The 22,855-nt window shown below is 40.1% G+C and overlaps 1 protein-coding gene across 10 annotated transcripts in view; it reads left to right on the top strand.

Annotated features, from left to right (window-relative positions):
- Positions 1-22,855, top strand: part of RORA (RAR related orphan receptor A) — a 396,157-nt gene that overhangs the window by 299,767 nt on the left and 73,535 nt on the right. The gene's annotated exons all lie outside the window — the stretch shown is intronic.

The raw sequence follows: 22,855 nt of genomic DNA, 5'->3' as shown, positions 1-22,855 counted from the left end.
ACAATGTGAAAACAAATGGGAAGTGTTACTGCTTATGACTTTCTCCTTTAATATATGGGTTGCATATTTTGGCTCTGAATAGTCTTAACTCTAGCCAGCTCTAACTATGCTTACAGGGAAATACTTCTGACTACATCCTTTGCAATAGCTCCCTAAGAAATAATTGTACTTTCTAAACAAGACTTGTGCAAGACTCATTTGGTTTGATTTGAACAGCTCCTTGAAGTCACCTCAATCTTTATAAAAAGGTGAATCTTTGTGAATGGATTGCCACCAAATACAGCAAAGTGTTGGGATTAAATTGCGGTTAAAATCAGGATTAAAGCATGATCTTCATACCAGTTGTTCAAACATTTCAAGTCCAAGTGGATATTTTTTTCTATGGATGTATTGCTGCTACCTGTTTCCACGCTTTGAGAAGAATCTGTGCAGTTTTCTGCTTACATTCATTTCACTTCACAGCATTGTTTATAGCACAATGCTTCATTGTTTTGTAGTAAGGCTGAATTCTAATGATTCTAAAGCAAGCTCAGTCATAGGGACTTCTCCAAGGTTGGTATCTGAACCAAAAAAAGCACATTTTATTATCTGAATTTTGAAACCAGGGACTGATTCCATCATCTCTAATAGACTCATTTATTTGACAGTGCATTGCTAGACTTGAGCACTTGCCATCCTGACACAACTATTGAACCTGAAAAGGGCTCTTTAATGTATGTTGATAGGTAAGCTTAATAAGGACTGTGAAAATATTGGAAGTTTTGCAGCCTTTCTCTAAGCACATCAACCTAGAATTATTTAAATGTTGACCCAGCTGGGAGCACAGTCTGATGCAGACAGTAACTAAGACAGCTCCTTATATAAGGCAGATCAGGTAATCACTTCAACTCCTAATGAGGAGTTTGTTCTTAATGTTATGACCAAACAACGATGATATTTGTAAAGCTCCTAATTTAAATATAGTTTTTCTGTTCAGGTTTTTCTCCCTATAAGTCTCCTAACATGATGAAGTACAAAAGACAAAAAGTTGCAAAGGGCAATGTGGGTCGGTCTAAAGAGCTAAACCTTGCAGCTGAAAGGGAACAGAAATGGATCAACCAAAAGTCAAATAGAATCTTGAGGGAATTTGGGATACAGAATACTGAATTTCCTCCTTAAAATTCATCTTCTCAACTTTATTCCTTTTGTTTTCAGAACACTTGAATAGTTTTGAGCTATATTGCCAAAATGCTATGTCTTTGTGTATATTACTTACCTGGGGGGAGTAGGAGAGCAAGGAGGGAGAACTGTGCACACAGCATTTCAGAAGTCTTGCTAGACATGAGTTACAGTTAGGAGTACAGGTGATTTTTGAGGTTTACATGGATCAAACCATAGTGACAGATACTTTGGTTTGAGTGTGAGTTCTTAAATGTCAGCTGCATTTGTAATTTGCACGAGGGGTGGGAAGATGGTCACCTGCTTACCCAAACTATGCCCACACACAAATTCCTTCTGCAGAATCTTTCATTAAACTGAAAGACTCAGGAAAAATGTTGCCCGGTGTTTGTTTGGTATAGAGGAATAATTAAATGTTCTCTTGTGTCTTAGTAGTTGTGTTCCAGCTGAAAACATGAGAAAAAATACAGCGCATTCACAATAAGACAAAATAACACCATTTCTCTGTAATGCCAAAATTACTTTGAATTAATTGTAAATTCACTATAAAAGAATAGTTAAAATATGTGTGCTCTGGCACATACTGATGATGTGCTGATTAGTGCACATTGAAATGAGCATCACAGTATTGAAATAACCTTTTTTCTACATATGTTTATGCAGGGAAGGAGAGAGAAGAGACTAAGAGACTATGTCAGTAGCAAAATTCCACCCTCCAGTGTGAATACCTTTGAATTGAATGTAAATATCCATTGCCACTTTATCTCTTGCTTTTAAAACACATGGTTGTAGAACTTTGATTTGGTCTTTAACCCCACTGCAGTCACCTTGCCTTAAATTATGTTATTGTCTGAGTTTGGATTGACAGGTCACTTGATCAAAGGAAGAGATCTCACCTAAATAGAAGTTACTGTTTCAAGGGATTGCATATGGGACTTTGGGAAGTTTCTTTTCTTAACCTTACTGCCATTAGTGGTTAGATTCTCATATTGAACTAGAAAAGAACCTTCAACGAATTATTGTAAAGAAAATATGAAGTGAATTAAATAGGAAGCCTTGACCAAGGGGATGACAACTTGGCTGGAAAAACAAAACTTGTGAGGCATTTTTGTTATCTGGCTTAGCTTCCCCTGTGTGTGAGAGGTTTTTGTTTAAAGTGAGCACAGACTATCAGTTGTGGGGTGCAGCCCTGTCACTTGCTGTACAACAGACTAGGCACACCCTCAAAGCAAAGCAATTTCCTCTTTCTCTCTCTCTTTTTATTTCTTTTTTTTGAGGTGTTTATCACCAACTTCAAAAGCCAGTTCACAAGAGTGGTGGTGTTCTTGCAGTTTTTTGGAAATTCAAACAAGGCTTTATTTAATCTCTGTGTAACAGAGGTAGGGAAACCTCTGGTTTCAGAAAGCCACTACATGACCAAAGGCATTTAGTGATTTCCTCTTAGATAAAGGCATCAGTTGATAACCATCCTTCTCACCAATGTTTGTCTGAAGAACTGTTTCTTTATCTTTGTTATGTTACCTAACTGATATGGAGATGTGATACTTGCTGGCTGTAAAGGCAAGTTGTGCAGATAAGGCAAGTTTCCTGTTTAAAGTCTTCACATTTCTTTTGCTCTCACCTGCCTATATTGGTGGCTTAGTCCAGAGTTACGGTCCTTGAAGTAAAGGTGGAAGCAAAGAGGTCATTCAAAAAGATGATTTTACATGCTGTTTGAGGACATAAGGGTACTGAAGGCTGGCTGAAAATAATTTTCCTGTTAGGCAGAGATTTAGATATTTCAAAAAATATTTCACTGAAAGTCTCCATTTTTTCCTGCAGTTTTCAGAGGGGAGGTAAGAAAAGCCCTTGTTAACTCAGAGCAGGGTGTGTTGTCCTTCATGTGGGATGGTGGTGGCATGACTTTAAGAGCCGACCTAGAAATGAGGCAGTTCAGGTACTTCAACCTTAAATTTCCACGTCCTGTCAACAGGACTTCACCACCTCACTGTCAGCTGTTTTGAGAGTACATTTTAGCATGAAATCCTGTCTTTAGAAGCAGTAATGCAAATTTCTCTGGAACATTTTGTCTTTGAGAAGCCAGAAATGTTGACACCAAAAAATCCCTGTTCTAACAGGGAACCTTTTAAAAGAGACAGAGAACCTTAACTTCAAACAAGTATTTTGGGAAGTTATTATTATTCTTTGTGAAAGTAATACCTGGCAACCCCTGTTTACAAAAGAAATTCCCTTTACTATGGGTTCATTAGCTGCTTTTCACTGATATTGGAGGGGAGGTTTTATGACAGCATTGGAGATGGGAACCCAGCACCTGCTTCAAAAACAAACTGCTTTCCTCACTCTGGATTAAATCAGCAGTGGAATTTGGGGTCCAACCTAGCAAGTGTTTTTGTGTTCTAGTAAGTGCACACTGGGAAGGTTTACATGTAACTGCTTATTTCCATTTCTCAAGATCCTGAAATCACAAAGCTGAGCATTTCAGTGTGATGGATCTTTTGGTGTATGTTCTGTACAAGCAGAAAAGATTCTGCATATCTGGTGTGGGTATAGGTTGTCCAGTAAATCCTATTTTTTCTGTTGTGTCAAATTTGGCTTGTATGTTCCAAATGACTTCATGGCACTGGCATAGGAGCCTCCACAAAGCTTCTCTCCAAATAAAATTTGGTAGTGCTCGTTTTGTCAACCAAAAGGTCTGTTCATCAGGTAGGGAGAGAAATGGAAGCTTCAGCTGAAGTAGGGGATCAAACTGTGTTTGAAGGAAAGACCACAGGAGCTGAATGATGGCAGTTTTCATATTTGATCCATTAAATCTCTGAAATTTCTGTTCGCTTCCAGTGAGATTGTAACACATCACACTTCTACTTCCATGCATCAAGATAAGCATGCCCAGATTATAAAATTAGAATATGAGTTCTTAGCCTCTTTCAAAAGAGTATTTCTAAGATAGTCGAAGAATCTCTGTGCAACAGCAGCTACCAACTGAAATCTGACGCTGTCTATACTCTGAACATATCATATTCATAAAAACAAGATTTTTCTTTTTGCTAGAAGCCTTCACTCCTTTAATTGTTGCACTCTTCATTTTCCTCACAAAACTTTTCCCCCCAGGGACATGATCAAAGGATAGGTGCAGTGACATTCAAAAAATGGGAAAGTTGTGTATCTTTTGGAATCAGTAGAAAAGCTGCCCTTGGCTTTAGAGCCAGAAGAGCCACTTCAGAGCCACTTTGTTCACTGTCAAGTGCTATAGCTTATCCTTTATTCCCACAGTGCTACAGCATACTATATTTAGTTGTTGTTCACTCTATTATAAAAGTATTAATTTTGATAAGCAAAGAAACTAGGATCTTATCAGACTATTTGTCAGTTAAGTTGGGGCAATAGAATTCTCCCAAAGTGCCTTCTCTGTGTGTTAGTTCTCTTTGTTTTGTGTTATCAAATGCAGCACTCTTCAAAAAAGTATCTTTTTTCCTCATTTTAAAAGAAGTAACAACAATTCCATGAGCTGTTCTATTTAACACTTCATTGATTATTTAATATAAATGTGAATTCTAAGCTACTTGATTTTTAGTGCATTTTTGTCAGATTATTTTTTTTAATTTACGTTTTGGTGCTTAGTGCTGAGAAAACTAGATTTCATTTCATTTCTAACCATGTGTTTTCATAGAAACAAACCATCTAGAACACATTGTATTTCTATGAAAACACAAGCTTATTAAATGTCAAACAGTTTATGTTTTCCTGGCAGTCATCTTGAAATTGGCGCATTCGCTGTGTCAGTGTTCTATGATGTAGGTTTAAAACTGTCACACTGTCAATGTTCAGACATTAAAAGGTCTGAAGTCTCACACATGGAGGAGGAGGAATTAGGATCTTGTCAATGAGCAGGTGGTGATAATTTAGGCACGTTTGTTTGAGGTTTGTATTAAGTTAATAGAAACTCTCTAGTCTGAGTATCCTCAAATATTTAAGCTGATAAAGAGGTGGCGTCAATGTTGAAGTCAGAGTCATTTGTGCTTACAAAGGGCTGACTATAAATATCAGGGTTGCTGGTGGAGCTTGAAGTGTCTTTGCACATTTAACTTTATCACTCAGCTCATGCATTGCAGAAATAGCTTTAAAGAGCAGCAGAGCTGGGAGGAGCTGCGCTCACGGCTGTGCAGCCCCTGTGCCTCTGGAGCTGGTGGGTCCTTAGGGCTGTGGGGTGAGGGCTCAAGCCCTGCTTTGCCTCAGTTAGAACTGAGGGTCCCATTCTAACGGCATGGGAAAGTCCTTTGAAAGCAAGACTGGCTCCTGGAAGAGAGAGGAGCCTCCTGGGTGAATTTCTGGCCCAGTCCCATGTCAATGAGGAAAGGGGTGTTGGATGAGCCGTGGTTGATCAGGAAGTGATCCTGTTTTATGGACACTGCGCTCACATCCCCATCTGTCACTGCTCTACTGGCAGGTGAGGTAGGCATCAGGCTGCTAAATAAAAGATGAAGGAAGCATTTGATGCATCTGGAACAAAATGCACAGGTCACAGTAAAGAGAATTTTATCTTCACTAAGATAGGAAATACTGGTACAAGAAAATCCCTTTTAGCTCTCCAGTCCCCATTATCCTTACAGTTCAAACAATACCCACAGCACTAGTGCCCCACTAAGCTTGACATTTCCAATATATGGGGATTAACAGGCAGTAAAAAGAATTCTGCATTTATCATGCTGTGCTATATTTTATGGAATAAACTGGTGTTGATTTTATGGTTGAATTCAATATGACTCTACTCAGAAATAGCTCACATGCAAAAATCTTCAGGATTAATTTATGAGTTTAGTTGCATACATTATCCTATCACATTATGCAAATAATTAGGAAGAAAATAGCTATTTAGCTTATTTATTATCTCTATAGGGAAAATGTACACATTTTACATGCATGTTTCAACTATATTTCATCTTCTTGTGATTGTGAAAAAGCCTTTAATATATTTCTTTACCATGAATTTTAAATTTCACAGTGGAATTAGCTAAATGGTTTGTTTTGCACTCTAATGGACAGGATTTAAATCCATTTTTTCACATCACGCAGGGAACGTCTTTCAATATTCTTTTGACTCTGTTCCATGCACCAAAGCCAAAGACAATTTCTCATTGTTGAAAATTGACTTTAAAGTAGTAAAGATGATCTAAGCTCCTTACTCTGAGTTTTTCTAACAGCTGTTTGTCTTTAAACTCCTTCTGGGGCTTCACTTGCACTTGTTTGGAGTCTCACCAGGAGCTGTGAGAGAGCCCCGTGCTAGGTCAGCCCTTTGTGGCTGAGATGTGTGAGGTGATGGCTCTTCCCCTCCCAGCTCAGACCGCAGAACCTGGCTCTGCCATGGCCATGGCTCACCTGTGCCTCCCTCTGAGCTGTCCTTGCTGTCTCCAGCAGCTCTGCCTGTGGCTAATGACAGACACCCACCTGGTGACAAGCTCGATGGCTCGTGAAATCCCGTGCTGCTTATTTATTGGTACAGTACAAACACAGAGCACACAGGGAATTTATCACTTTCCAATTTCTGTGACTGAAATGGGTGTTTGATTATCTGAAAGAGGCAGTGAATGTTTACAGAGATTTGTATAAGAGCCATTTTTCATTTCATCTTGCTGATGGACACAGTGGATTTGTGAGCCTGGCTATATTCTGCTGCAATTGCCAGTATTTTTTTTTTAATGTTGACCTATCCGTGAAAGTGTCATAGGTCTTGTACTGTATATCAGAATATATCAGGTGTGTTGGTATCAAGCTGTCATTTAATTTTAAAGAAAGGATGAAACTATTTGGTGCTGAGCCATGATGTCATAAACTTTGTACTGCCTAGACTCTGTATTTCTGCTGTGATTTTTTCTCCATATAGTAGCAGAATAATTTTCTGATTTTTCCCCAGAATGCCTTTTCCCGCTATGTTATCTCTTATGCTAACAGTGTTACTAAAGGAAATGATGAGTTCTTAGCCTCACCCATGAGCCAGAAGGAGATTTACTGGAGATGTATTAACATCTGTTTTTATTGATGTTGATACATGCTGTGTAAACTTCTCTGTACATGTTTACAACTTACTCCTATGTGAACTTGGGATAAAGTGTAAAGACTCTGGAACCCTAAAGCTGTGTCTGCTTTGCCAAGTCATGCAGATGAAGGAGAATGGCTCTTACACTGCACAACGCTTGCCCCAGAGGATCTGACATCCTCTGTTTGGGGTTGGTCTGTTTGTTGACTTTGGAGTACATCGGGTGCCGTGGCAGGAAGCCTCTTGCAGTGTACTCCATATTGTCTGGGAGGGCACCTTTCAGTCCAGTTTCCTCAGAAAGGGACCCTGTTCACATGCCCTTGGGCCACTGATGCAAACCAAAGCAAGGGAAGTGGTGGGGACAGCTTCTACAAGCACCCTCCTGATCCAAATGGGAATGCTCTGGGAGACACAGACTCAAAGGATGAAAGGTCAGTTTGGGTATGGGATGGAAAATCTCCTAGCCAAAGTGGTGTTTGCAGTACCAGCTCTGCTAAACTACCTTTGGCAAGTGTCCTTGCTTGCCTGTAGCCTTTATGTTCCCTCAGCATGGTCCCCGTGGCTGCCGCCCATCTCGGTCACATTGTGGGAACAGAGAACTCCTCTGCTGCTCCCCAGGCCACCTGTGTGCACAGATGCACTGCCAAGTGAAGAGCTTTGGGAAAGGATGAGGTGTTCATTCCTTACACTGTAAAATGACTGCAGAAGGTTAATGATATTGTACTTGTAGCAGTGCCTCTGTTCAGAATTAATTGGTGGCTGGAGAACACTCTTTTTATTGTTCTTCAGTTTGCAAAGGCAAGTCAGATTGGTCTTCTTGTTTTTTGTTCCTATTTCTGTGGTGTAGCATATCTAGTATAAGAACCTGAAGTTCATTCCACTATTTAAAGAAGTGCTGGAATTCACTATCATTAGTTGTAGTAGTTGTTATTATCATTATATGAATTACCACATACAGAGAAAACATTTAGTAGGGTGAAAGGGAGAAAGGCTGTTTTGTGTCCCCTGCATATCGTAAAAATGATCAGTGAAATGCAACTTTTAATGCTCTTCTCTATTGTTCTTGTATGGATTCAGGCCCAAAAGCTACATTGCTCATTTTGGAATTTATTGCTGCCAGTGCTCAAAGCAATGGAGATATACAGAGAAAAGAAGAAAACAAGGATGTGCACCATAAAGAAAGGCTTTCCACACAGAACCCAATTCTTTTGCAGGTGTACACGTATGACCTTTTTCTTGTCATTATCTATGCACACAGAGCCTCTGATTCAGAAAATTTTTTGGCAGTGTAATGTAGTGCAGTAAAGCTTTTGCTGCCTTGGCTTACTCAAAATTAGCCCTGGTAAATACTAACTTGGTGTGATTTGTGCTGGCAATGTGTTGCTTGGCTGAGTAACTTGTAAAACAGACTGCAGTGATTAGCTCCTACAAGTTCACATTTTCTTTCATATTTGAATATATGGATTGTCATTTGCTGCCAGGCTCTGCATAAGTGTGTCAGTAGTTCCTCACATTGACTTTTGGGTCCCTTGAACTGCTCAGCAATCTCAGGTGCCTCCATCCCTTTGCATCCCTACGGTGAGCTAAATACATGTGTTCCTACCCATCCTTTTTTATAGTGTTACATAGGAATGGGGCTGCAGGATCTCCTCACATTCTGGGATGACGTGTTTTCCTCTGAGTCACCGTTTCTGTTCTGAGTCAGCACTGGTTTATTCTCTAATGTCAGTCAATTTTGTTTCTTCACCCCACAAGCATTTAATAGTATTAGGGAGTATTTATTTATGTTTAGGTCATCAGACCTTTGGTGTTCCTTTTGAAAGTTTAATCTAAACATTGCTGCCCTTTTTGGTCAGTACTTTCTGAGTTCTATTTCTTGGCAGTGAAAAGTGTGTCCTAGTCCTTCTTCATTTTCAGTGGAAACAGGAAGCCCAAGAAGAGGTTGCCTCTTCTTTTTGTTTCTCCCATCAGAATTCCAATATATTTATCTATCTTTCATCTTCTTTCTCTATGCTCTTTTACAGACATACTGTTATTGAGGTGAATTAGAGGAGTCATGGACAATGACTGTATTATGGCTTATGTGTTTTTCTTCCTTTACATTTTTATTTTTAATGTTACATTTCTTTTTTTTATTTGAAAAGAATACATTTTGGAGAATTTAAAAACTTTAAAAAGTGTTACACTGGAAACATGATGATTTGGCTGGGAAGGCACAAACAATGGTGGTTGGTGGTTGGTGCACCTGAGAATTTTGGTTTTCAGTCCTTCACTTACACAAGCTGGTACTGAGAGACCTTTAATTTATGTTGCCAGCATAGAGAAATAGTCACAAGCAGTGCTCTGTAATATCCTTTTAAATAGTATTTTTCATCCACCTATAATGAAAGGTGTCTGTTTTATGTTGCTACCCATTCATCATTCCTTGGACACCTGCTGCCTCAGTTATTTCTTAAATCTGAGTTAACCTTCTAATGTAATCCTGCTCTCCTTTCTTCCTTGCTTAAGCCTATTATTCCACAAACGGAGCAGTCCAACATCAGTCCAGTAACCTGAGAGCACAGGGTGTAGGATTTAACATCTGTCACTTGTGCGTGCTGTTCCTTGGAGCAGTGGATTTTCCCCGCATCTTTATGAACAGAGGAGCAAAGTATCCAACTCATCTGAACTATTCATTATGTGCTCAGGGGTTTGCTTTATGTTTTTCCTCCCTGGCTTAGGACTGCACATTGTTCTCTAATTCATTCTGTAGTCAAGAATGGAACAATTAGCCACAAACTCTCAAGCCCTGGCAGATGATTAATCAAAAAAAAAAATTAACTTTGGCTGATAATGCCTGTCTGTGAATTATGAGCTGGCTGTAAGCCAGGGAATACTCTATTGTCCTCATACAGACGGCCCATCCTTCCTGGCTCACGTGCACCCAGAGTAGTAACATTTTTCATCTTAGAGAATTTTAACCACTGCATCCTCGAGCTTTTTAACTCCTTAGTGCAGTGTCTGTGAATCTCTCTTAGCCAGCTACCATGTAATCCTCAGGGAAAAAACAAATCCTAATTCCTTTGTATTTCAGTATAATTTGCCAATTGAAGGGGGAGGTGGTAAATAAAGTTTAAAGCATTTAGGTAAACAGCCACATTGCAAAATCTTATTGTTATAACTACGAAAGTTTCAATTAAAAATGTCAACCAGAAATAAATTCCTGTGTAGGCCTCTGCCAATGATTGCAAATCAGTTTCCATCTGTGCTATGGTATTGCCACATATCCAAGTTCCCGTGGAGGGAATATTTATGTTACTTTTACTGTTAGTACTCTTTCTTGTGATGTTTTCCTAGGCCCCAGTCCTGTACCTTCCCCTAGTCCCCAGCTGAGTAACACTTAGACAATGGGGTAGTTTTGGCTGTAGAGGATTAGTGATTCCAAAAGCACTTGAATGACATTAACAATTAGCTGCTGCAAGTGTATTATTTCTGGGGAAAGGAATCTCGGCTTTGCTTCCTAAACACAGTCTGGTTTGCTTACTAATAAGTATTATGAACCACTCCTCTGAGCTTGGATTTCTCAGCTCAGATCTCTGGAAGTCTTTCTGGATGACAGTGCAAATCTGCAGTTCTGCTTGGAAACAAGTGTCATTTCCACAGGGAGCCTAGACAGAATTTTTTTTTTCCCCTGAAAGACACTGTGATGAAACCCATGCTGCATAAAACCTGGTTTTGCTTTGAGGAGGAGGATTAGTGTGTCTGCTTCTCATAATTACTTATCTGTACTGGCACACATATGGAATTGTTTTTCATCCAGCAGCAAAAGGATTTCTAGAAAAGTGCTCCACTCCCAATATAGGGGTGAAAAGCAGAGGCATTACAGAAAAGCGAGAGCCTGGGACTGCCTTGTGTGCTTTTCAGCTCAGTATTGGATAATTGCTGATTCCAGTATTGTGCTTTTCAAATTCAATCTTAATAAAAATAAAAATAAAAATTGCCATTAGAGGCAAATGGAAAAATACTCAAGACATCGAGTGAATCTCTAGGGCGCTAATAATTAAAGGTTGTTGCCAAGACTTTACACAGTGCTCTGAAATTTTCATTAATATCTTATTTCATTCCTGATCAGCACACGTGTGGCCCATTTCAGGACTGATTTGGTGAGCTTCCAATACAGGAGCCATAGCTTAGTTGAGTACTTATTGTGAAGAGGTTCATGTAGGATCCAATTAGTGTTTAAATTTACTCTCTTTCTCATACTTCACATTAACAGTTCCAAGGATTAATATATAGGACTCAGTAGTGACTACCGGGGGGTGGGAAAAAAAGTCAACAAGGCAGAGAAGCACTTTCATCCCTAGACGGAGAACCAAGGCACAGAAACTGAAAGGATGCAGATCCTTTCTCAGCTCCCAGCTGTGGTGTTGCGTGAATGTGCCCCATACCCTTTGGGCAAAATAAGCCTGATTAGCCCTGGTCAGCAGTTCTGAGTGCTTTGGGTTTTCTGTGTTGTAGTTTGGGGGCAGGTTTTTGAGCTGCCTCAGGAGCTGTTCTCCCAGCAGCAGGGGAGGGCTGTGTTCGTGCTGTGCTGCTGCTCTGAGGGTGGGCACTGATCCCTGGCTGCTGCTGGAGCACAGCTGGCTGAGGGGCACAGGAGCTTTTCCTGCTGCCCAGGCAATGACAGGCCAAGGGAACGCTCTCAGCTGCTCCTGGAGGCACTTCTCCTTCTTCAAACTCCTGCTCCTGTGCTCTTAGTGGTCCCAGTGACCCCAGTTCTGGCTGCGTGTTCCCCTGTCCTGTGCGAGTCCTTTTTGCTCCCTCCCCTCAGAGACAACTTCCCAGTTGTTTCACAGACCCACTGGGTCCTACTTGTTTCTCAAGTATTCTTATTTTTCTTTTTAGCTGCTGGCAACATCTGCAAATAGGGAAATTTTGGTGCTGTCAGCTAACTGAAATTTCTGTGGGATGAAGTAGCCCCTGCTGACACTAAAGTTTATCTGCTTTACTATTAGCAACTTTTTGTTGTGTAGATACCCAGGCTGTAAGAAGTGTACTGTGTTCAGACAGAGCTTTAATTCAGACTGCTTTAGGAGGGAACAAGATGATGCTGCTTAACATTCTTTTTGTGTTAATGCTAACAATTTCCAGTCAGAAAATGTTTTTCTACTGTATTGCTCACACTTTTCAAATTTGTTTCTCTCCCCCTTATTACAAAACTTCATAAATGTGATCCTTTCCCCTCTGTCCATCCTCTCTGTCATGAAATCCAGGCTTGTCCTTACCAATAGCTGCTTCATGAAACATAAAAAATTACTTTGGAAAGCCTCTCTTCCTTTCCTTCCTCCATAGAAAGCTTTTTACATAACTGTTTATATAGAAGAACACAGTTATATTTATTATTAGGAAAAATATTTTCTGTGCAGAAGGCCAGGCCCTGCCACTGCCAGAAGAAGCACTCTTTGCTGTTTTGGAAGGAGTCTTGAGAGAAGGTAAGACTAGGGCTTGTGATGAAGGAAAAAATCAAGTATGTGAAACATTCACTGCTGCAAAGGAGACCTTGGTGATGTTGTTCAAGATGTTCTGGATTGGGATTGGCCCTGGTAGGCTACAATGGACCATTGTGATTCACCACTGCATTATGTAATTACTGGTGAGGAGTCTACTGGAGGAATACTAAAATAAAGTGTAACAGTGGCATTATTTTCAGCCAGGAAAGTTTGTATTACAATAAAGAACAACCAGCGTAGGTAACAACAGCAGCCACCTCACAACAGCACAAGCTTGATATGTTCCAGATGAGTAATCCTTCAGTGGCCTTAGCTCTGCCCTTCAGTCACTGGTAAACTGCTACCACACTAATCACAATACCTGGAGGTATGAGAATAAAGTGCTAAAGTTTTACTGAGACAGATGTGGAAAATTATTTACCACTGATACTTGAACTGACCTGAATAAAGGGCACACAGAGTGGCCATGGATATCTAGGTGGAAAGGAGAACTGACAGTATAGAGCCTCTGAAATCTGTGTCTCATCAAAATCTGCTTTGGTAATGCAAAACTTTTAGACTCAAAATATATCTCTTTCTTTAAATCCTAACTGTCTTTATGCACCATCAATTGACAAAGCAGGCCTGATTGTTTTTTCATATCTATTTTTTTAAACCTCCAGCAGTCACCTTTAAGAATCTGACCCTTATTCTTTGTGCTAGGGAGATAATTACTCATTCTCAATTGCTATCCCTAGGACCAGTTAATGAATGCTACATAATGAACAGAAGTAGGGCAACTGGATGAGAACAATGCACAGGTGGGTAAGAAGACTTCATTTGGTGAGAAGATAATGAACATGAGAACTTGTGGTTTGTCTAAATACCACCCTTGCCTCCTCTTCAGATAGCTCCTGCATTGTTACTGTTCTTCCTCAGTCTTTCTACTTATTAAGTGACAAGAGGAAGGTGGTTACAAAGGAAAGAGATGTTTCCTCAGCAGAGATTCAAGCAGAAGAGGATCCTGTCTCTCTCTTTCAGACCCATCTTAAACATATATCCTGCACCTTCCCAAAAGAGACTAATTCTGCAAGAATAATCACTGCTTTGCAGTGCCTGGTTTAACTATTTCTCTGCAAGACTTGTCCCTTTCTTCCTTCACAAAACTCTACCAAGTCTAACTTTTGGAGGAGAAGGATTGATTCCTGATACATCAATTTATGATGTTAGTGCTGAGAGAAAAAACAACTGTCCTGGCCCTGCCACTGCAGGTCTTGCCAGCTGTACTGCACAGCTACACTTTGGAGCCAAGTTTCACTGTTTATCTCAGGAATATGAACCTCTCCCAACAGAGTTTAGTGGCCAAACACACACAGGAAGGTAACACTGCTGTCCAGCTGAGGAGGACCGATGGATAATACACATCAGTATTTCCTGTGCCCAACAGCCTCTCCAGAACTGTGCTTTGTCGCAGTGCATCTGTGTTTTTAAGCCAGCACTAGCTCATGATGAGACTGGCATTCTGTGAAGTCAGCAGCAGAGGTAGATGACTCAGTGGCAGGAATATTGAAGATGAACACAGAGCCAGGCAATTCATTCTTTCTGCTCTGGGTTTTGTTAACCTGACTGACACACACAGAAAGGAAATGGAGTCTGAAGGTCTCTGATTTGTTAACCAAATTATTAATTGATTAGAAATTGCAAAATTTAGTTTAGTAATGTGGTTTCTGATATTCCAAACACAACTTTTTATAATGTCCTCTTTGAACTGGAACCAAAATTAGTTGAGGTAGAATTTATCTGAGCGTGTCTTTCTGAGACTGTTTTTAATATTTCACCTAAACCTGTCAAAGGCATGTTTAATACTCAAAATGGCAGAAGCCATAGCCAGAACAGCTTCCAGCTAGATATGTGGTAGGAGCATTATGCACACCGTTTGTTAATACAGGCACGTACAGGCCAGCAATAGTTCCAGAATCTCTGCCAGAAAGCTAATGAGAGCATAGTTGGCCATAAACTTTCCTCTGACCTGGGCAAGGGCATATGTAATTCCTGTTGTCTCATGTCCACTAGCTGCAAAATGCAGGTATCAAAGCAACAGTGCCAGAATAAATTAGGATTTCTTGAGGCTTTGCAATGAGAGACCGAGACATGATAATTGAAGAAACCTGCCATGGGCTGTATTTGCATAGGTGTGTATGTTTTTCTTGAGCAAACAGGCTGGTTGTGTGTGCCAAGAGCTCTCCACATGTGTGATGGGCTGATGAGGAAACACTCTGTATGTTTCCATTCAGAACCTGTTTGAAGGGGAAAAACTAAATGCAAGTGTTATCTCTTCTGTAATAGTCCACGGAAATGTGGAGAAATGGTGGCACACCCTCCAAACAGTGAACCTGTCAAAGGCTGCACTCCACAGGGCTCATTGCCTGCTCATCCCAAACTAGAAGCCTTTTTTTCGTGCACCCTTTGGAATGGGAGTTATCTCTCCAAGGACCTGGGAAAAGCATGCATCTTTCAGGGTGCTGTCCTGGTGATCTCCTGACTTACGATCTCTCAAGCCTTGTCCCATGAAGATAGGGAGCCAAATCAAGAGCTGTTCCTCAAGAACTCCCTGAATGGGGAAACTTTCTCTCCTGCTTTTGAAGTCTAACCCCTCTTCCCTCCCATGCCCTCTGCTGATAGATTTTAAGATAAACCTTAGAACCTTGGTTTCATCTCCAACAAATCTCCACCAGCAGTCAGCACTGCCAGATTCAATATTGCAGAGCAATGAACAACTTGGTGAAAATCCAAGTGCAGCCCACAGTGATGATCAGCTATTAAAGGCCTCCTTACAGTAAGCCTGGCCTCCTGGGGAGTGTATTATCCAGGCTTCTGCAACTCAGTGTGTCACGGCATCTTTGACTGTTTTCTTAATGTTCCAGTAGAAACCTTGCTGATAAGTGCTGATATGCTGTTTGTATTCCATGTATAAGCATGTCTGGAGCTTGCTTGAATATTCCTACAGGGTACTGGATTTTAGGGTCTGCATGGACTTAGATGATTGGAGGCTATAAGCCTTGGATTTATAGGAAATGTTATTGTATTCTTATCCTCCACTGGTGTTTGATTTATATCCACAGAAGTCATTCCCAGAAGGAATGTAACTAGCTTTTCCTCCCAGATTTTTAATTTAATTGGTGATTGTTTACATGAGAAACCTTGCCAAAGTGAGATGATTTGGCAATCGTCTGGAATGTAAAGGTTAAGTATATTGATTTCATCTTTTCCTAAAGGAGCTGTTCTTTTTGTGCAAAAGCATCACTGGTTTTGTTCTTGTGTCTGAAACTTTGTTTACATGGGTTTAATTGAATTTTGTCTATATTGTACAGCAAGTGGGAGATGGCAATTTCATATAGTTCTTTATTCCTGGAATACAGATTTTTTTGCACTCTTGGTTTGTTAATAAATCCTGAAATTCCCTGAGCAGTAATTCTTCAGAGCTTTCAATGCCATAAATACTGAAAATAGAGAAAATCTGTCCTGCCATTATACACTCAGTTAATAGGAGTTATTTGTAGTGATGGCAGGATCTTAAACCCTTGTCTTAATGTGATCAATACTGTCCTTAGCTTACAAATAAGCATGTCTGAATTGTTAGCTTACAAACAATGTCTATAAACCATATTTATTTTAACATTAGGCACAAGCTTCTGATAGTCTCAGCTTTTGAATTGTACCTTCCTGAAGCAAAGCGAATACAAAGCCAGAATACTAACTTGGTTTTCAGAAATCACATATGTAATTGATTTCCTACTTATGCAAAAAGTTGGTTGGTTTTTGGATCTGTAGTTTATGAGTAAGCTGTTTGTTGTCATTCTGGAGTTGAACAGCAATCGGAACACCTTGGCTGGAGTGTTCTTTCATCTGCTGTAGTGTGGGTGGGCCTTGCTCAGAGCAGCAGGTCTGGATGGATCACTGAGCTGCTGAACAGCCTGCTAAGGAGCTAAATGTCACAGCTCCTTCTGCACTGTGTGCTGGCCCTGCCAACAGCTGCAGCAAAGTAAACCCCAAAGAGACAATTTGGTAATGGCAATTGAAACTGGGCTGTGGATCTATCCATTTCTTTTTCTGGTCACATCTTCTATTTGCATTGGTTTTCCACTTCCTTTAAATCCATCAACAGCTTTTATCAGTGATCCTTTTTGTGATCCAGGTCCAAAGTGATTCATTTCGTAGAGCAGAGGCATGCCAGCTGTATTCCAGTTCTGCAGAGTAATTTATCTCCTGTGGGTCCATTCTGCTGGTCTAAGTTGGAATGAAGCAGATGCCCATCCCTGGGCTTCTTATCATACTCCTGCAGAATCAGTTTCAGTCTGATGGTTCAGATAGAAAGTAATTCCTACTGTAAAGTGTGATTTGGGTGGAGATAAGTCAGGAGCAAATGTGATCCTTGTAAACTTAAATTAAAAATACCTTTATTTCTCCTAGCAAAATGCTTCTTTCTGACATGCCTCCCCAACCAGGGACTCAGTGTTAACAAGTGAAGCTTCTCTGTAGATTTCTCATTCCTTCTTATCGTGTCAAAGTTGGCAATAGATTTCCTGATATTTTGTTTTTCTTTTCCCTCATTCCTGCAGGACTCAGTCTCAACTCAAGAATTTCTTTTGATTCATGCAGACCTTTAGGAAATTAATTTCAAATACTTGATGTTCCCAATTCTTTTTGATGTTTAAGGGCATATTGCTGGACATACTGTCGATAGTTTAAAAAGCCAAGACCCAGCAGCGGCAGGAATTTATGCCCATTATGGAAAATCCAGCATGCTTTCTTTGGTATGGCAATACCAAAAGTCTGCTGGCATACCCAACTGAAGTACTTATAACCATATAAAGGGAATGCCTTTTAGGAATTGGATAAAAACACAGACATAATATTTTCCATCAATTAGATGTGGAGAAGTCCCAGACATACAATGCTGCAAATGAAATTAGATGCCTTGGGAAACCTATTCCAAATGGAAATCTAATATGTGGGATCTTGACTCAGTCACCACTCCCTCAGTTTTTTACCCTCCCAAAAATAAATTTGGATATGCTAATAATGTAAATATAGTAACATTACACCCAGCAAATATGCACAGATTGGATCATGCAAGCTGCACTAAATGCAGCCATAGACAAACCACAAACTTGCCTATAGGTATTTTAAAAACTTGCCAATAATGCACATTTGCTGAGTTTCCTATGTTACTGCAGATGTGCAGTGCTACTATTTGTGGAATCCTTTCAGCAAACTGTGTATTATTTATAAATGGAAAATGAGGGTGTTTATGGTGAGCCTTCTGTCATAGTTATTTGGCACATGGGAGTTATAAATAGGAATGGGTAATCACTGATGTGCTGTGCATTTGGCACTGTGGTCATTTCTGACCCAAAGAGAAGCCACAGGAGATAAATATATGAAGGTCCCTAGCAGCATTTTTGTGTGTTGAAATATGTTTTCTGTTTCACTCCCTGCTTAAACTGTAAGCTGAATGGAGTATTTTGTTTTACATCATTCTTTAACTGCTTCCACAGCTTGGCTCTCTGCAAAGCAGTTTGTCCCTGGGTGTTTAGGGCAGTTCTCTGTTAGAGGAGTGAAACCAGTACATCATTATCAGTGCCACTTGCCAAAGGTGTTTGAGAGCCCTCCTGCACCATGTCCAGGTGAAGAGCTGAACACCCAGAGTTGTAGGGCTGTGCTGATACTTTTTGGATGTAATCTGAAATAAATGCTTCCGAGTGCACAGTGAAGTCTTCTGTAAATGATATGCAAGAGGAAGTGTTCTCTGAACTCCATGGAAAGCTTGCAGACAGAAACACCAGGAACAACACAGCACCCCAAAGGTACTGTTTGCTTCTTCCCAGCCTACTGAAGGTGGAAAAGAATTGCTGAGGTTCCTGATGGAACCATTCTTCTCTTTGGCAACTCCAAGTGCACCATTTTTGTTTTCTTTCACATCTAATTCATTCAATTTGCAAGTAGTTCTGGATGTTTTTTAAACTTTTTTAACACAATCTGTGATATAGTTGCATCCAGTTCTGCCTCTTGTTTGACTTTTTTCAATGATAGCTGTTTTCCTCATTTGAATGTAGTTGGCAGCTCTATTGATTGATGTTCCTGGTAGAATAGAATCCAGCTGTCTTCACTTAAGAGTATTGTGATGCAGGACAAACACTTTAGTCTGTGTCACCCATGTAAACATTCTGTGGTTCTAAAGCTATTTAAATTCATTCAGAAAATGACAGTCCATGCTTACAATGTGGATAGAAGATGGCTCTGGGTTTTTTGCTTAAATCATTTCTTGCAAGGAGATGTGCCAGGCAATACTTTAATGAAGTATACATCAAGGTTGCCAAATAAACAGCTTTTGAGGCGTATGCATATCATTATTGTGGGAAATGTTTCTACTGGTATATTAGATAATAGGTGCAATTTGAAAAAAGAACATGCAGTCCTGTTCCTCTCCACTCCTTGTGCACCCTTTGGGTGTGGGCATATAATATTGAAATGTGTAGCTCATCACATTTTCAGTTCACCTGGTTAAAAAGAAGGTGCAAAGCAGCATAGATTTTCCTTTGCTTTCCATCTGATGTGCAAAGCCAGTAGATTGTTTTTATTAAGTGAGCTTTTTTTCCCTCCTCCTTCTTCATAAAATGCATATTTTGACACTGTACTTAGGGGTAGTACACCTTTGTGACCTTGTAACTACTAAGCCTTTTGCATGAAGCTGTTTTTGCAGATGCAGAGAACAAAGGGAATTACCACCTTCCAGGTGTGCACGACAGCACATTTCAGGTGTATAAACAGTGTTGTTAGCTGCTTACTCAGTGAGAGCCCATTTATTCATGTTCTGGTGAGTTTTATTAATTATTGGTACATGGCAGTTTAATCTGTAAGTTTGGGGCTCCCAGAGGTGAAATGCTCTTGCTTGTGATGATTTCCTGAGCCTGCACCAGGTCTGTACCACTTCACAGCAGAGTTTCTATTTTGTGGCTTCACTGGCTCATCCAGCTATTCCTGGTGGAGCTGATTTCTTCTCGTTTCTGTAATGTTGCCAGCACTGCTCTGTAGGGAGGTCAGCTAGGCAAATGACCAGGAGAGCTTACAATTCCCTATGATGAGTGAAAAAACCACTCTAAATGGCTCAGTCTTTTTAAAAACCCTCTATAATGAAATATTCTCGAGCCAGGGAAATGCATATAGGGGAGGAGTGCGACAGCTTGCTCTTTATCACTAAAAACTGCAAGCTTCAACATTGCTTTTGTTAAACAGGGATTTTTTATCTTCCTATCCAATCACCCCCTACCACCAGGCTTTATAATTCTTTTTTCTCTGGTCAGAAAGCTGGTTCAGATGGCATACCTGTAGTTTCCCTCGTATTCTGGATCTTTTCATAGAACTTAGTTTCCATAGTAAATGCTTTTCAAAAAATGTATGCTTCAATAAAAGTACTCTGCAGTTCTTCATTTTATAAAGGAGTGCTCTCATTAGCTCACTGTTGAATAACTCTTACAACTTCAGATCTGTTTGAATTCCACTCCAAATGTTCCATTACAGGCCATCTGACACCTCATGAAACACATTATAAGCTCCATTGCTAAGTTTCTGATCTTAAGTCTTAGTCCTCAAATTATTTTATCATACTTATATTTGAACAAAATATGCTGAGACAGCAAATGAAGTTCCATATTTAGCCATGCAGAAACCAAGAGAAAGGATTGGCTGGTATTTACTGTTCAAAAAATTACTGTTCAAAAATTCCCATCACTTGATGCGATGGGAAGCTTTTGTATTGTCTGTGTTACCTCTTTTAATTTTGTTTTGTCAAGACACCACCACCATGTTTGTTATGAGAATTAGAGAGGGGAAGATGGTGCACCACAGTTATTCGGGGAGCCTATCGTTCCTGTCTGCCAAACCTGAGCACAAACCATGACACTGACAGCACAGGCTTGGTTTCATAGATATGGAGGAAATTCCAGTTTATATATGGAGCAATTCCAGTTTAGAAAAAGTAACTCAGCAAGAGACCTGATGAAATCAGGCAGTGGTTGATGGTCCTGCCCCTCATTTCTGCCTTTGGAACAGTGATCTTGAGCATCACCTCCCTGCAAGGCCCAGCTGCAAATGCAGCTGTTGGAGGGATGCAGCTGACATGCACGTGTAGGAGTGCTGTGCACACACATCCTGCAGCACTGCCTAATGCCCGTGGGGAAACCACAGAATGTGTTCCCACTGATCCCTTTTGGCAAAACTCGGGATCACCATAAAGGAATAACAATATTCATGCTCATATTGATTTTTCCTAGTGATAAGGGAAAAATAATAACCCAGAAGTAAACTAATAATATCCTTTAAAAAGGCAAGATATGCTTTCAGATGTGACCCAGTTGTGTTTGGCTTGGCTTTTTATAACAGCACTGTGAGCACCAAGATACTGCAGTGTTGCTGTATCCTAATCCTCACTCTTGTAAACCTGCTATACTCCAGCAGTTCATTTTGTGTTGCCTTTGCCAATCCTTGCCTATTGATTGTTTTATCTTCATCAGTTGGGAGGATAATTGGGTCCATTTCTAGTGAGATTTTTCACCTGATTTAGGAGAGTGAGAAGCATAAGCATTCTGCTACTCATGCTACCAGTAGATTTTAAGTTTGTTTTTATGCCTTTGCTGGATTTTGGATCACGTCAGTAATCTGCCACATCTCCAGCAATAAGCATACGAAATATGGCAGAACGTGATTTCACAATTTTGGATGATTGTATCCTACTCAGGATCATGGCACATAAAAAAATTGCCAAGAAACTACCATAGTATTGGTAGGACCAACTATTGCCAAGCTGCTGCTTCCTTAAGTTGTCCTTCTGTTTACATGAGAAAACAAATGTGCAAAGCGCCCAAATGGCTGGGTGGGAAAGAACTTGAATCAGCAGTGCAAATAGTGAAAACAAGTATCTGAGCCTTTGAAAGACAAATATCTGTGACAATATGTAATGATATAGTTGTGTGACCATCAGTGCTCACAAAGTATCTGAGATGCACTGCCAAAGTTACAGGTTTTGGTGTAGCAGGATGAAACATATTCTGATTTTCTCCTGACAGACAGCACCTTTTTCACTTAGGAACTACTGATCCTGCATGGATTTCTGTGGGCAGATATGATAATTAGTTCTCCTGTCAGGGAAACTGGGTTGGGTTCTTTTTGTTGCTTTTTGGTTGGTTGGTTGATTTTTGGTTTGTTTTTTATTTGTTTTGGTTTGGGTTTTTTTGGGTTTTATTGTCTTTTTGTTTTTTTTTTTTTTTTTCTTAAATAGGTTTTATAAATTTTTCCTTTCAATTTCATAATATAAAAATTCAGTGTATTTTTTCCTTCTTAGTACTGTTAAATGTTTTTCAGGCTTAATTTAAACATAATGATTGCCTGAATACATTTGTTTTCTTGTTTGGTTGACAAAATCAATGAAGCATTTATATTGCAATGCCTTGGCATGTTTTCAGTTTGGGATCACTAGACAGCTCAAGAGGAAGGGCTAAAGTCTGTGAAGGTGAAAATAATGCATTTATTTCCTCTTATGAAACTTCACATATTGCTCTTTGCAAAGTACCAGCCCTGCATGGAAAAGTCTAACATGGAATAAATGCTTTTGTGTAGCTTTGAGTGCTGAATGGCAAGACCAGCATTTATACAGATGAAGCAAGGAAGACAGGATTGGGGAGAAAGAAGCCAAATGTCCAGAGCTGTGGAATGGTGTATTTTCCCTGTCAATGCACATTTGAAAGCTCCCTGGGGTTGGGAGGGTCCATGGGCCCCCCACAGAGGCTGCTCCTGCCTTCTGAACAAAGTGATGTGGAGTCCTGAGGAAAGCCAGGCACTGAGTCCCCAGGAGTGGTTACTCCTCCCTTCTCTTAACATCCTCCTCAGAGATCCTTGGGAGTCTCTAGGGATAGTTCATTGGGTAACTTCTCTCCTTTTCACAGGGGACTCCAAGACCTTGGCTGTGTAAATGTGCAGAGATATTGGGGATCCAGAATTACCTCAGTTTTTCCGTCCTTGTGTTGGAGAAAAATTCCCAGTTCCAGAATCAAATACAGTTACTTTCACTGGAGAGAGTGACCCTTGGATCTACAGCATATTGTGGGCTGTTGGCAGAGCCACCACGGGTACCCATATGTTC

The sequence above is a fragment of the Cyanistes caeruleus genome, chromosome 13, assembly GCF_971803275.1.
Source record: "Cyanistes caeruleus chromosome 13, bCyaCae1.hap1.1, whole genome shotgun sequence".
In the NCBI taxonomy this organism is placed as follows: domain Eukaryota; kingdom Metazoa; phylum Chordata; class Aves; order Passeriformes; family Paridae; genus Cyanistes; species Cyanistes caeruleus.
The sequence above is the reverse complement of the archived record's forward strand: the minus strand, read 5'-3'. Positions and strand labels throughout refer to the sequence as shown.